Source organism: Lutjanus erythropterus, chromosome 5, assembly GCF_056507025.1.
Source record: "Lutjanus erythropterus isolate fLutEry1 chromosome 5, fLutEry1.hap2, whole genome shotgun sequence".
NCBI lineage: Eukaryota > Metazoa > Chordata > Actinopteri > Lutjaniformes > Lutjanidae > Lutjanus > Lutjanus erythropterus.
The window spans coordinates 25605279-25620649 of NC_139321.1; the positions used below are offsets into that span (position 1 = coordinate 25605279).

Genomic DNA, 15371 nt, shown 5'->3' on the forward strand with positions numbered 1-15371 from the left:
AAACACCATTACAAATGGATTTAACAGAACTCTGCCAGCTGGACAAAAACTACTTTTAAGAACAGAGCAAAGCCAGAGTCTCTTTTCCCTAAAAATCAATAAAAGCAATACCCTTACAGTTGTTTTTTATTGGACCATGATTGATAATGGTCTATTCTAAAAAAAAAAACCCTGTTTGATAATATTGGCTTTCCTAAAAGTAAGTGCACTCAACAATTAGCTAACATCCTCTCAGTGTGAACACGAAAAGATACAGCACATAGTGCGACTACAGTGTGTATCGCTGTTACTCAAGATATGATGTTTCAGAAGGAGATTAATTTGTTCACAGTTTTGTTTTGTCAAGAGAGAGTGGGTAGTAGTAGTGGGGCATTGTGGTCATTGGATTGTTTTTCTGGTGTATTGGTTTTATTGTTTATTTGTTGGATTAGGTTGTAAAATGGCTGGCTCACAGGAAGTAGACTATCATAAGCCTGCCAATGGCTGACTATTTCAGTCAGCGTTTTCTTTTCCTTTGGCTATCTGCATGTTACCGCTTTCAAAGTTACCATCACCATGTGAAACATCAAAAACAACCTCTGAGCCAGCAAACCGTGAATGGCAAGTTAGCCTAATCTGTTTGCTAGCGGTATGAATGTAAACAAGCTAGTACCTTAGCAGCTAGTTTTCTTTACAAGAGATTTAGCCATTTTAATGCCCAGTCTCACTTCCCCACATGCAAGCATTCCACTAAAAGCAAGTTCCCTCTCGACACTACTTGCACACATCATTGCATCTTGGTTTTAGTGCAGCCCAAGACGACTGTGATTGCTTTAAAGAAATACAAACCAGCCAGAGCATTTTTCCCCTGAAGCAGAATGACAATGGGTTCAACCAGACCTTTCTCCAGTGCTGGCACAATGAAGTGTGGAGATAAAATGTACAATATACACAATATAAATACACAATCGCAGTACAATCTATAGTGAAATCTGTCCTCTGCAATTAACATATCCTAAGATTAGGAGCAGTGGAGCAATGCGACAAAGAACTAAAACTAATCAAAACAACCAAAACTGAACATAATAAATAATCGGCAAGTCTAAAAATAATCAGTCAACAATGAGCTTTACACAGGAGTCTCAGTCAGGTGGAAGTCTGGTGCCATTCATCCACCACAACCCGCTTCTGGTAAGGCCATTGTCACCCTTTACGTAAGTTTACTTACTAAAGTCTTTCCAGAAAGTCCAAAATGTGGAAATGGAAATACTCAAGTAAAGTACTGTAAAATGTGTACTTAAATACAGCACTTAAGTAAATGTACATACTTTCATTGGGTTAGAAGATATTTCAGCCAGCATTATTACAAGATGTTAGCACAGTAGTTATTAGTTCTGAGTTTCAGTTCTTTGTCTCATGAGATCTTTTTATTATTGTTTATTTATAATTTCTCTCAGGATAATGAAAGCAGATTTAGGATATTTTTCTTCCAGATCTACAATTTTAATATCCAGTGTTTAAACCTTCAGCTGTTTTGCTATGTTGCGTTTAGACACAAAAAGCACAACACAAGCTTTGAACCCCAAGGCCTGCAGGGGACATCACCAAATAAATTATTAATTCATCCGACTCCAACTGAGTCGCACTTTTACTTCTTAAAATCTTGATTTTGTGGCGGGCTGCAAATCCAACCAGCAGCCACTAGCTGTTCAGTTTTATGTGTGCAAAGAACATCCGACTGATTAGACAGTAAAATAACAGGCAGATTTATAACATGTATTTTCTTCCCTGTGCAAAATTGTTTATTTGGATCCCTACTGGTCTATATCACGATGTGTTTATTTGATCCTCTGCACACCTGCAAAACCCACCCTGACTAAGCCAAAAATTAAAGGCTCGCTCACAAAGAATAATCGCATAATGTTATTATGAAGTTAGGTGCACTGTCAACCCAGTCTGAGCTAGAAATTATCTTGGTAATTTGGGTAATTCCATAGACAAGCAAGTATCAGGTGTCCCAAGACAGCAGCCTATTCTACCTTATCTCTGAGATGTGCAAGGAATTAGAAATGGGTAATCATCCAACAACCCCCCACCAGCACCAGCACAGACTCTCTCACACGCACAAGATCGGATCATTATTCTGAAGAAAAACTACATTAATTAGTTGCCCACCTTCCTATTCACTGTTCTCCTTTAGGCCTATTTTCCCTTTGTATTCATTAGGTAATCATGTATGATTGTCCTGGGGTGTAAACATCAAGCTGCAAAGTAAATCATCATAATGAGCCTAGTAAGATCTGTGGAACTGTCCCTCAGGGGACAATAATCAGTATGGCTCCTGTAGGTTAGGTTACTAGTGAGCATTATTTAACTTATTCATAAGTACAAGGTATTTAAAAGGCTAATGGAGCACATGGTAAGAGGAGATAATACCAGAGTGGCTTTAATTGTCAGAATGGCTTATGAAAGAGGCTGCTGTAGGCATCACCTGATTTGTGATGGTGGAAGGAAAAAAAGGTTAAAAAAAAGTATTTAAAATACTGTCACACCAATTTTGCCAGCTGAGGGAGTTTTTGACATTTCCCTTACAGCAGAAAATTGGATTTACATCCAGAGAAAAGAAGGTGTTGCTTATAGAGTTTTTGACGTTGTTTTGACACTGTTGGAAGCTTGTGTAAAGCACTGGCAACAGACACTGGCAACTCAATCAGCACTGAGAGAGGAGGATGCCAGGGACATTATGCTGTTGACATTACCTTATCTTGTTTGTCTGTTCGTTAACAGGATATCTAATAACTGCTTTAACAGGTGTCAGTGAAATATGGTGAAAAAAGGCCACTGGCCAAGAAACAAGTACCTGTCCATTTATAAACCACTTCTTTAAGCTCATAACTCCAGAACTGTGAGGTGTACAATCCTAGACCCAAGCACCTATAAAACAGTAAAACTGTTAAGTTTTTTTGAAATGACACCATTTTACTACGAGTTGCCAAATGCTTGTTGATGTGACCTGTTTGACATAAGTTGACACATCAACTTCACCTGTGAGCAGTCCTGTACAATTTAATGGCATCCTTCATACAGGTAGCATGACATTTTAAATTTGAACTACAGTGACCATTCAGGTCATGAGTCAGTCTCATTAAAGCATTTTTTTTTCCTTTGGCCACTTGCAGTGAACAAGCTGTAAACACAACACTGACATACACCGATCAGGCATAACATTATGACAGCCCTGACCCGTCGAGGCATGGACTCCACCAGACCCCTGAAGGTGTGCTTTGGTATCTGGCACCAAGATGTTAGCAGCAGATCCTTTAAGTCCTGTAAGTTGCGAGGTGGGGCCTCCATGGATCGGACTTGTTTGTCCAGCACATCCCACAGATGCTCGATTGGATTGAGGTCTGGGGAATTTGGAGGCCAAGTCAACACTTCAAAGTCGTTGTTGTACTCCTAAAACCATTCCTGAACCATTTTTGCTTTGTGGCACGGAGCATTATCCTGCTGAGGCCACAGCCATCAGGGAATACCGTTTCCATGAAAGGATGTACATGTCTGCAACAATGCTTAGGTAGGTGGTATGTGTCAAACAGTGTTGTTTTCGTTAACGATGACAATGAAAAAAGGATGTCGTTATAGCACCTTTTTTCATGACTACAACGAGATGGTGACGAGCTAAACATAGCTCTTTAATGACGAAAATATGACGAGACGTATCTGTTCTTTTTGTTGATGAGAGGAGACAAGACGAAAATGTTAGTGGCTTGGCTATAGGACTATCAAAATGCATGGCATTTCCTCCAACTGCACGTGCAATCTGTCTACGCTAGTGCTATCAAACTGGTAAGGAATCTGGTTATTATACAAAAGTGTTAAGAGAGTTAACTGTTGCTTTATGAATTGCAACACAACCTGTAAACCTCAATTACAATTTCCTATATCTGTATTGGCTTAATTTAATGTTTTAAAGTCATTATTTTTTTTCGACTAAAATTAATGACTAAAACTGGACTAAAACCCTTTTAGTTTTCATCGACTAAAACTAGATTAAAACTATCAAAGATAGAAATGACTAAAATGTGACTAAAACTAATAAGCATTTCGTCCAAAAGACTAAGACTAAAACTAAAACAAAAATGGCTGCCAAAAACAACACTGGTGTCAAAGTAACATCCACATGGATGGCAGGACCCAAGGGTTCCCAGCACAACATTGCCCAAAGCATTACACTGCCTCCACCGGCTTGCCTTCCTCCCATAGTGCATCCTGGTGCCATGTGTTCCCCAGGTAATCGCGGCACACGCACCTGGCCATCCACGTGATGTAAAAGAAAATGTGATTCATCAGACCATATAAGCTTGTTTGCTGGAAATTAATTTGATGAGAGCTGTGGCAGGGAACTTAAACAGTTGAGCTGTAAGACAAAATAAGTTTAAAGACGCTGAAATGTTCTGTATATCTGAGACAGACTGTAGAGTTATGTAATAATTCTCTGTGGGTTCATCACTCAACACACACAAAATTATTTGATCCATTGTTAATATAAAAATGTTTGTTTGCACTTCCACTTTTATACAATTTGTAAACATACAAAGCCATAAAATGAGAGCTTTAAAAACTCATGGCCACCATCTGCCAATCAGCATAATTGTCTACTACAATATATTATGATGAAAATGAAAATCAAATTGAAGACTTTCACTTTCAACATTATTTATTATTAAAACAACAAATTAAGAGAATTGTAGAATCAAGGTATGTGCTCACTGAGTGCTTTCTAATTTGGGTTGTTTTGTGTGGATAACTTTGTCTGTCTTTGCAAAAATGTGCTTAATGGTAATCGTCAAATATAATGGGTGTTGTATGTTATCAATATAAAGATGCTTTACAATAAAAATATTTGAAAGGGAGCTGCATTTAAAATCAGATGACATAATCAGGAAGTTGTGGCATGTGCAGACTCTAATGACCACGCTGTATTTCAGCACAGCAGTTCATGAAATTGTCACAAAAAATTTATCTATACATTTGTTTACAAGACATCAATTTTTCCTTTGTTTGACAATCAAAACAACTTTCAAACTAACATATTATTCACTGTTGTTCTTATTCAATGTTCAAGTTAAGATAAGAGAAGATAAGATGTTCCTTTATTAGTCCCACAATGGGGGAATTTACAGTGTTACAGCACCAAAGTCAATAGCAAAAAATATAAAGAACCATCAAAAATATATATTAAAATATATATATATATAAAACTATAAGCCAGAGGAAATATAAAAAATATGAACAATTTAATGAAAGGAATATAAGAACTAAATAATAGGAATAATATAAACAGGGGAAATATAAAAACAGGAACAGTATATACAATATAAGGAGACTCAGCAGTTTAATTTACACCATTACAGGGAGGGAATATCAATATTGCACATACAGTGATGATAATACATCTAATTAAAGTATGGAATATTGCACATTGAAATTAAAAACTAAAAATTCACCTCAATAGTATGCAATTCCTGGTTACACTTCGAGGTTTAGGCACCAAAACTACAAGGTAAAGTTTAGGGAAACAATCATAGTTAGAGTTAAAATAACTACTTGTTTAAACTTTGGGTTTTAATAATTTGCAAAGAATTTATAAAATCCATTCAAAACAGTCCCCTTGTAGACCTCCTCTGTCTAGTCGAGAAAAGGTCATACTAGGCCCTAGTCAGGTCTCCCTTTTGTAAAATAACTGTAACTAAAAGAATCCTCAAACAGCAAAACTGGCTGTATTATATTTTGGGGGCTTTTATGCCTTTAATTTATAGGACAGCTGAAGATATGACAGGAAAAGGGGGAGAGAGTGGGGGAATGACATGCAGCAGTGGATTCAAATACAGGTCACTGGCGGGAATCACACCCACAGCCGGCCACTAATTAATGCAATTTAAATAAATCATGTACATACATAATTCCCTTCAAGTAGCACTGCTTTGATAATAATAATAATCCCGATTCATGCATTAAATGTGGCCTAGAAGAAGACACATTATTCCACTGCCTTTGGAGCAGCCCAAAAAATTTAACAATTCTGGGAAGAGGTCACACAAACTATATCTGATACCATCTCTATTAAGTTGCCTGTCTGCCCTTGGGTATTTATCCTTGGACTACTTCAACCTGAATTAAGACTGTCAGGTACAAATAAAAAGATAAGTTTTAGGCTCACTTAAGGCTGAACACTGTATTTCAACTGCAGTGAAAGAGAACAGAGGCAGGGTTGGACATTTGTTTAAAAGTCTTTCCAGCTGTTTAGCCATGGAAAAATGTGGCAACATTTTATTTTGTATCTTGAAAGTCCCCTGCCAAGATGTTTGCTGAGTGAAAATTTTGAGTGTCTAGTAATACATAAAGATAATATAATTGTAATAATGTAATTCAGCATAACAGCTACATTATACACCTACATTATAAATGAGGGTTTTGTTTTTGTTTGTTTTGTTTGTTTTCTTATGTTTATGTGGATCTATCTGCTGTGTTAATTCTGAAAACACAATAAATATATTTAAAAAAAAAAAAACAAAAAGAAAAGAAAAAAACAAAAAACACAGATTTGGTCTCAGATAGGAACTGAACGAGTCGAGTTGACTATCATGAAAAAAAAAAAATCTATCTACACAGATTCATAGATTACATTTCATGGTTAATTCACAACATGCTGTGACGCTGGGCTGTGTATTTTGTGAGGCACAGTTCACACACTGTTACATTAAAATCACATTAAATTTCCATGATATGAGCTGCTTTATGTTCTGCCCATTATCCCTCCATTATTTTACAGCGTGTTCCATACTCCTGACACAGTAGTTTCCAGTGCCTCCTCACAGAGTGCTGTTTAACTGCATGCAAAATCACAAATGAAGTCCACTCTCTCTCTCATCCTTCACTTTCCACAGACACTTGTGGTGCCTGCAGACCTGTCAACCTCTCACTCCCACAGCGAGCGAAAACTGGCTGCAGAGAACGACCCCTGGGGACTAACTATCTTAATTAGCAAGCATTCCTTTTTCCAAAGTGAAGCATGCCACAGCAGAGAGCACAGTGAGAAAAGGCCAACCCGCAGCTTTCCATTAAAAGCTTAACCGGGTTAGGAGTCAGCAAGCACATCTAACAGCGGGGCGATCAAAGACAGAACACACAAATCAATGTGTATGGTAGGCTACATGTGTGAGGGCACACATACTGTATCAATGAGTGTGCAGGTGTGCACGGACAGACACACATACAGTACAAACTCACAGGCTTGTGCTAAATTGAAACCATTTACACTTGAAAACCAGCTGGACCACTGAGATATCACTAAGTCCAGACACTTCAGCAGGTTTATTATGGAAATCCAAATTCAAATAGCTTTCACTTTTTTCTGTTCATGTGCATCCAACACCTCCATCAGCCACAGCCACGTGCTATCTAGAAGAGGAATAAAGCCAAACCACCTGCCCTTATAGCCACCGAGCCTTTGAAGGCATTAGGATGCATATTGACAATACAGGACCCCGGGCAATTACAGGACTTATCTTTCTGCCTGACAAACAGTCCGCTTCATTATGGGCTTTTAGCTGACACCTTACCTCAGCCTTCCCCATTGAATCATCACTGCTAATGCAGAAAATGAAACAGCTAAGAGGTTTGTTAAATATATCTGAATTGTTTAACCATAATTTCCCTCCTTAATAGTCCTTTTAAAGCTTCCATTAGTGAGTGGATGCAGTGAATGACAATTGAAGAAAGGACACTGGGGGATGCAGGGGAGGAAGAATAGCTAATGCACTAACTTCTGAAGGAAAGTGGGGTGCATGGAGGTTTGAAATTCTTTCAAGTATATGACAATTAGTAGAAATAAAGTGGGTTCTCATTCCAGTCAAACTGCATGAAAAAAAATCCATGCTAAAGATTTTGGTTATTTATGGTTATCTATTGATGTATTTATTTATTCGCTTATGTCAGGAAAAATTCTGATGAATTCAGAGAACATCATGGCCCCTTATGGATGACTGCATGTCCTTGATTCACATTGTCTGCCTTTGTAAGTACATCTAACGGATTAGTCCAGGTTGACATAAAGAAAAATTCAGAAATGTATATGCCTGTAAAATACTGCACATAGGAGAAGTTAACCTTGTGGGCTTTCTGTCAGAAAACCCTTTTAACATGTGGTTAATCCAAACCATGATCTTTTCCTCAGTCTAACGAAGAAGCTTTGTTGCCTAACCGAATAATAATAATGATAAGTCTCTAGAGTGGAAGTCCTGTGCTTAACTAATTCATCCACCACAGCCTGTTTCTAGTGTGGACTTTTCACTCTGTGTCATCTGCCTCCCTAAAGGCTGTCTAGGCTTTCTGACAAAGAGATTTCTGCCAGAAAGGGCTGCCAGAGAGCGCTTTCTGAAGAAAGTCCTGAGGCTAAGTTCTCTCGACTTTCTTCACTTAAGTGCATGTACACACACCACCGGGTAGTAGGCAAGTGTTCCCCTTGTCTGAAATAAGCCAAAGCTCCTAATACCGCTCCAAAGTGATATTCAAAACGGAGTGGATCCAACAGTTCACCATGGTCTACGAGTCCAGGCCAGCTGCTAGTTTTAGGACAGCAGACATGACACATGGCAGATAGTTATCAGGTATTTGGACTAATGACAATAATATTGCATATCTGACACTGTCAACATAAATAGTAAATGTCAAATACGTCTATTAAAGATTTTGAGAAATATGTTCCATCCTTGGAAATGTTATCAACTATTTAAAATATTATCACATTATGTCACATTACAGTACACGTACTTGTTTCTAGATAACTAGATTTAACTGCTTTATTAATTGTATTACTCTTCTCAGCTCCAGAGTGTACATTTTGTACTACATACTGTAGTACTGTGTGGTTGCTCCTACTTATATGTTTTGACATGTCATCTCAGCTCCACTGTGACATGTACGGTACATGCACAGCCATGAGTGTCGGCATGTCCTCATTAAATAAATGTGTCACTGGTAGTTCTGAAAAATGTTTTGTATCTTAAAGGATAAAATTCACCACTTTTCATGTAGACGTCCAGTCAGTGTGTTGATGATAAATGTAGTCAGTTGAGACAATAAATTCATCAGTGTGTGCTTTATTGACTGAGAAAGCTGAGTTCTGCTTACTGTACATAGTCAAAGTAGCTGTTCCTACATGTACCCGGATGCACTGCATGCAAGCATCTGACCCCCTGCACCCCTGTTGCCATACTATAGCTATTACTCCATTGGCCGAGACAAAGTGTTAGGTGACAAATATACTAGTTTAGAAATCAAAGCTGAAATAGCCTGTATTTCTTCACACCAACTACATCTCTGTAGCATCACTGGTGCAGGAAGAACACAGATTATTGCAGCAAGAGAACTCAGCTTTCTCAGTCAACAAAGCACACACTGAGGAATTTATTGCTTCAACTGACTACATTTATCACCAACACTAACTGGATATTCACGTAAAAAAACTATAACTATTAAATGGCCAAAAAAAAAATCCCTTTAACAATTACTTGGACACTGTGGCAATTACCAGAAATACTCCACACAAGTCACACAAAGCTCCTTGAGACAGTTGCTGTCCATGGTGCTGAAACCTCTCCAGCTCCTATATGCTTCAATCATATGTATCTCCTGACATCTAGTGACATGATGTCCCTCTACTACGTCTGTCTAATGTGGTCCAAACACTCTGGTCCCAACAATCTCAGCAATCATGCAGCAGGAAATAAATTGTCTTTATTTTCCTCTTTTTGGTTAAAAATTGAGGTTCACACCCATGGGCTAATGAGCTCTAATTACTGCTGATGGCTAATTGTACCTGCCATGAGACATCTCATAATGTTACCATAGTAACACAGCAGGTGCCAGCCTTGTGGGTGTCGTGTTGATATATGGATGTTGTGTACAATATGGTACCCATTAATTAAATATGACACAGACTTTAAAAGACAACAGAATGCTCCTCACACTGCAGTTTTCCTTTGGGTTTTTTTCCTTTGGGGTTTTTCCATATGTCTTTTTTTGGTTGTTTGAACTTCTCGCATCCCCAGCTGACCTTGTTTGAGTGTAAAGGTTAAAACAGACAGCAATATGGAGTATTTTTTTCAATGCAGCAGGTGTGTATGATATGATCAAACCTCTAAGAGAGCACAGAGCCCAGGCTGTATTTGCCCTGGTCACAGACATAACCTCTGTAGACATGTATGAAGGACAAGAAGGCAGAGAGAAGTTGGTGCAGACAGACACTGTTTGCACAGGACAAATAAGAAGTGTTACAAAGTGTGTCCAGGGATAGAGGGAGGAGCTGAGAGGGTGAAGAATGCAGAGAGGGCTCTGGTCAGAATGAAATGGACAAAAGGTCAGGCTCTGTTTACTGAATATACCAGTCAGGCAATGGATGGAGGATGAGAGATGAGATTTAAAGTGAGCAGGGATGAATGTGTAAAAAAAAAAGAGGAGACAAATAAGCATTATTTACTGGAGTAGAAGAAACTGGGGTAAGAGAGGGATGAGATGGGAATGCTATACATTATGCTGTACATTATGATATTGATTAATGCGAGGTGGTGCAAAGGCCTGACTATCTGACTCTTTCAGAATTCAACAGAGCAAAGCAGCAGCTAACCTGGCAATACATTAAACACTCACTTGGCTGAACCTGAAACAAAGTACAATTCACTTGACTTGAGCAAATGTCTTCTCAGAATACAAAACACCACACCAACAAAGGGATCCGCAGGGCCACTGAAGAAAAGGACCAAACGGTGAAGTGGAAACATCTGTGGCTTTGGAGATTGTGTAGAGCACGTCATCATGCTAATATTAAAGAATCTCTTGGCATGAATACAAAACCATATAATTACTATTCATTTTCAACTGTTATTATTTTCAGTGTTTACAGTGACTCCCCTTCAGTCAGATGCTTAAAGGAACAGTTCACCCGCAAATCAGAAACGTGTTTTCTCTTCTTGCTTGTAGTGTTATTTATCCATCTAGATAGTTTTGGTTTGAGTTGCGAAGTTTTGGAGATATCATGTTTGCAGACCTTGTTGTGAGCAGTTCCATGTCGAAACTATTTTCTTTTTACTGAAATACACCCACAAACTGTATCACTGCGCAGTACGGTGCACAGAGACGTCATTATCTGTATCTGTTCAATCAGCAAAATTATCTGTCTCTATATCTGTATTCAGACAGAGGACCAGAAGTGGGCATGGCTTATATTACAATAAATCGAGCAAATATTTTCTAACCCTAATATTTGTTACCAATGGAACTGTGCCTTCAAAACATCAAAATATTGACATATATGAAATATATTGCCACAGCTGTACTTTTCATCTCTCTCTCTCTGTTTTTTTTTTCATTTTTAAACCTCTAAACTTTTTCTGAACTGAACCCCAGCCTCCACCTTTTAACTGGGGTATATTGGGCAATAAATATATAAAAAATGTTTTATATATTAAAAGATTCTGTTCTGCATTGGAAATATGAATTCTCTATGGTAAACATATGAAAATATGAGAAATATATGAAAAAAATAATGCTGCGTTCATTAAAAAGGTAAAGGTAGTATTCCCAATGTTATTGCACCACATATAGGAATTTTTTTCCTGAATAATAGCTAACTTTGGTTAGCTAAACTAAAGTTTTCATTGCATTATCTGAGCGCAGAAGCAAGTGTGCATCAATTCATGGAGAGTTTATAACTCAACAGAGGAGAACGCCATGAAAGATGCATTAAGTGATTATCAAAAAAGACAGCTGATTGTTGAGTCTCATTCCTAGGACATGGGTGGGGAGCCACCAACCTGAGAATGAACCTCAACAATCAACTGACTCACCTGTGATTGGCCGAAGTTTCCTGTCACAGGCTAGATTTTCTACAGCCTGAAAACAAACTCAAGAAGTGCGGCAGAAGTCTAGTTTTCTCTCAGACCACTGCAATTACATGGTGCTTAAAGGTTAATGTGGACTTTTTGCCCAGTGATACCAAAAATAAACTTCCTACTGCAGCTTTAATACTCACATCCTGTGCTGTCATGAGCACGAGCCTCTCACCAGAACCCACAGCAAAATGAATTCTTTTGGTGATTACTTGTCGATAAAAGTCTGTCTGTACGCTTTGGAGATGGAGTACACACGACAGACACATGTAAAATGGTCACTGATTGCAACATCTGCAGTGTAATTATGAGTGAAAGTCAATAAACACAATTGATTGCTTGTTTTTCAATAATCAACACATTCTATTCAACTATATATTCCAGCAGTACAATTTTATACACTTTTTTCACACTTCTAGACACCAATGATGCTATTTATGATGCAACTGGGATGACTTATGAATGTGAGATAGGAGATAAAAATAATGACGATGATATTATAATGAGGACTAAAAATAAGACAGAGACAAAATATAAATTGGCATGTCATCGGCACTGAAACCCAACATGTCATAACTTCCACATGATGCAATCAGGCTTCATGCTTCCTGGTGAGCGATATATAGTCAACTATTCTGTGGATCAGAATTTATGACTTTTTATTTTCCAGTGTCAATATCTGGTGACAAATAAAGAAAGAAAAATCCAAGCTTCTTTACCTTTTCCATACTTTTTAAAACTTTAAAACTGTTCTAAAATGCAAATCCTACTTACAGAGTAATAAATAGGCTTATCCAACTTCAACTTTGGATATTCTTTCTCTCTCTCACTCTATCTGCTATTTTCTGCTTGAATTATCTGTGGATTAGCGACTGTGCCTCAGTTTAAATACATGAATGGTGAGAGAGAGGTCAACAATGTATGCAAATGTCCTGTGAATTGTCACTCCCCTTTGTGTCCAGCATTTCCACATTTTCTTCCCACTGCTTTGTCCAGCTCTGTGTTGTGTAAGTGCTCTTTTGACACTTGCAGCTAAAAAAAGCCTCAGCGCCTCTGGACAAACAGATCGGCTTTGGTGTCCATTGCGGCAACTGGACCCTGCTAACATGCAAGCTAATGAAACGTTTACTTACTATTACAGGAATCACCACTGGGCCTAGTTGGTGCTAATTAATATCCTCCTACTTTTATGTCAGATCTGATTCTTATCTTGGATTCTCCATTCGACGTGCCAAAAAAAAAAAAAAAGAAGCCTCCTGGGTCAGTTGTAAGAAGCAGTGGGAAACTGTTATGTATGAGTTCTCCAGGTTCCAGTGAGTCTCCATCTCTTTCTGCCTCGCACGATCAAAGCTGCAGGCAGCCTGTCTTTGAAACGTATCATTTGTGCAATTATGAAATGAGTGTGGATGTTCTTCAGCCCATTAAAACTGGAACACTATACTCAACAAGAGCGGAGAATTTCAGTTCGCCTGTCATTATAAAAAATGTGATGAAATATTCAATTTGAGCATGTTTTAGTGATTGGAGTGTCATTGGTTATTTCAAAATCTTATCATGAGACTTTAAAATAGTTCAGTTTGAGTTTGCTTGAACGCCCAAAACAGCACGCAGAGACCCACTATAAGAATTCGAAAAAATGTGTGAAATAATGTTAGAAAAGGCAGCATAAGGAGAAGGATTCCTCAAACATTCAATGAGTGCTAAAGCAGACAAACAAAAACCAAAACAGAGACATGACAGTATAATCAAAATACATGCAAACAAGGAGAACACTTGAAATATCTCAATCTCAGATCAACTAGTCTCCATCATGTTCATCATAACTGTCATAGCAGGATACCATCAGCGCAGGGACATAATGTTTCAGTTGCTATGGACACTGGCTCGCATCTTCAGCATAAACAAACGAGATTTTTCACCCTCAAAGGATACTTATACTGCCCAGCTGCAGCCACAACCTGAAAGGAGATACACACTATAGACTAACTTATGAGCTTCCTCCCACTCACACAAACAGACACACAGCAACATGAATGCTCAAGGTCACGCAGACCAGGAAACAGGATAACAAAACTAAAACGGCATTGGCAAGAATCTGGTCTTGTGGAATAATGATAACACAGGAGGTAAATATTACTATATGAAGAGAATGACTCATTTTCACTAACTGAGCAAAGCTTAAAGGTGCCCTGTGGCGTTTTTGACCAATTATATGTTTTCATGAGTAAGTTGGTGTTTTGTTGTTCTCGTGCACATGCCCAAGGACACGGCCCACATTCCTGCTTATGATTTTAAACTATTCCACCGATCTACAGATGGTGGTAATGCGCCAAAGAATGCAGCAATGGGTCAAGAAAAGCAGGGAAGAAAAAGGCTGCAAGTTAATAAACATGGACGCAATGCTGCATTCCAGACACTTGCATTCACACTGGATTGATGGAATGAAAACACAAGGTTTGACTGCAGGACAGTGTCAAGACGGCCCAGTACCTCTCAGATTTCTTGGTTAATGGGGAGCAATAAGTTGAGTCACTGTTTGATTTTTAATAAGCAGCCTTCAAAGTCTGGTTATTGACATTGTTAATTCACTTGACTGGTTATATTCTGTTGAAACAATGTCATCTGTGTAATAATGTTATGCACTGATGTCCTGACACCAATCTGTGCCCTGAGCACAAAGACCTTTGTGAACATTTAAGTGGTCAGGCACGTAGGTTATAGTTTTTTATGTCCTCTAATAAGTAAAGGAGAGCTTGAATAAATTACTTTGAAACATGAAAGTATGCAAACAGCCTGATAAACAGCTACTGAGTTATCCAAGTGAGGGTCAACACCCTTATTAGAAAATATTCTTGTGATCTCATTTCTAATTAGAGAAAGGAAGGAAGGGAGAGCCATATAGCGCCAAAGAGAAAATTCAGCATTTAGCCACATATAGTATAATTATAGTTTATTATCACTTCATGCAAAACAGACTTAATTTCTAGTCAAACACCATTTACACTCTAGTTTTAATAAACTATATATCACAACACTGGTTTTTCAAGTTATTAGCAATAAAATTTAAAGAGTGTGAAACAAGGTGGTGTTTAAATGGTGGTATCAAATGTGAAAAACACACCTGTGAAACTGAATTTCAGCAAAGCAGCCAACTTTTTAGTTTTAAAATCACGTTTGAGCACTACAGTTTGATTAATATCCAAACCTTTCATTTGCATTTTAGTCACCAGTAAGGTGATCTGATCAGAAATGGGCCGATGAAAATAATGACGTACAAATGAAAAACAAAACAAAATGCTGCAGCAGGACATTTAATCAAACTTCATAGCAGTAATTGCACTTCATCTGACGTTGTTTTGTCTGGTGGAGCCATTTCTTAAATAAGGAAATTTAGACTGAAAATTAGGGGGAAAAAATGAAAAAAAAAAAAGAAAATTAAGAAAG

At 38.0% G+C, this 15371-nt stretch overlaps 1 protein-coding gene across 2 annotated transcripts in view; it reads left to right on the top strand.

Annotated features, from left to right (window-relative positions):
- Positions 1-15371, top strand: part of frmpd3 (FERM and PDZ domain containing 3) — a 114448-nt gene that overhangs the window by 33073 nt on the left and 66004 nt on the right. The window lies entirely within an intron of this gene.